Source organism: Cariama cristata, unplaced genomic scaffold, assembly GCF_000690535.1.
Source record: "Cariama cristata isolate BGI_N322 unplaced genomic scaffold, ASM69053v1 scaffold15626, whole genome shotgun sequence".
In the NCBI taxonomy this organism is placed as follows: Eukaryota; Metazoa; Chordata; class Aves; order Cariamiformes; family Cariamidae; genus Cariama; species Cariama cristata.
In genome coordinates this window covers 4,415-5,312 of record NW_009622798.1, presented here as the reverse complement: position 1 = coordinate 5,312, position 898 = coordinate 4,415, and the positions used below count along the sequence as shown (strand labels likewise).

Here is an 898-nt window from a genome sequence, read left to right as displayed (position 1 = left end):
GTCCCCACCCTCACTCCAGGCTGCAGGGGCCGGAGCAGGACCAGATCACTGGCCCTATTCTCCTCTTTCTACATCTCTCTAGGGAAAATGCTCCTCTGCAATAGCGGGTTTCACCACACAACCCACCTCCTCGCTCAGCCTCCTGCAGCCACAAGAGCTCACGCCACCGCAGTGGCCCAGAAATCCACTTCCGAGCGCTGCCGTTCTGGCAGAGCAGAACAAGCACCCCTGACCTGGTCTGCCAGACCAGGCCACCATCTCTTCACAACGCCCAGGAGATCGCACTCACGGAGAGGCAATCGGTGCACAGCCAGACTGCTGTGGTGCAGGAACGCAATCCCCTTCCCCAGAGCCCAGGCACACATTCCCCGCTGCCCGTCGGTGCAACACACGCAGAGGCACGCACACCCCAGGGTGCTCCGACCGAGACGAAGAGCGCCTGGGCCTCCACCGCTGCACCGGCCGCAGCGTGTGCCACCCTCAAAAACAATAAAAGAGAGGTTGCTAACGAGGAGACAGACCCAATGAAAGAAAAGGTGTGCGTACCGCTGCTTCGTCGTCCGCGTCAAGCTGAGATAGAGACAGACAGAGATAGCACAGTCAGTTAGAAACACACAGAGACGGCAAGACAACAGGGAAGACGAACACAGGCAGAGGCCAACAACAAGCAGGGACCAGCACTCCCGGAGAGGAGAGATGCGCACACACACGAAGCAAAAGCAATAGCCGCTACGCTGGAGAAGAGCGTTTGGACACAGCAGGAGAACAGGTAAAGCATGGGAAGGGACGTGCCACCACCAAACTGTCCTCCCTGCTGCACACTGCTTGTTCCCACAGCACAGATCGATCCTGCAAGAACTGGGAGGTGACAAATAATTGTGCCAAAAAGCGCTGTTCA

At 58.0% G+C, this 898-nt stretch overlaps 1 protein-coding gene across 1 annotated transcript in view; it reads right to left on the bottom strand.

Annotated features, from left to right (window-relative positions):
- The window catches only part of SBF1 (SET binding factor 1), a gene marked incomplete at both ends in the record, with an annotated part of 20,974 nt that overhangs the window by 18,391 nt on the left and 1,685 nt on the right, over positions 1–898 (bottom strand). The window lies entirely within an intron of this gene.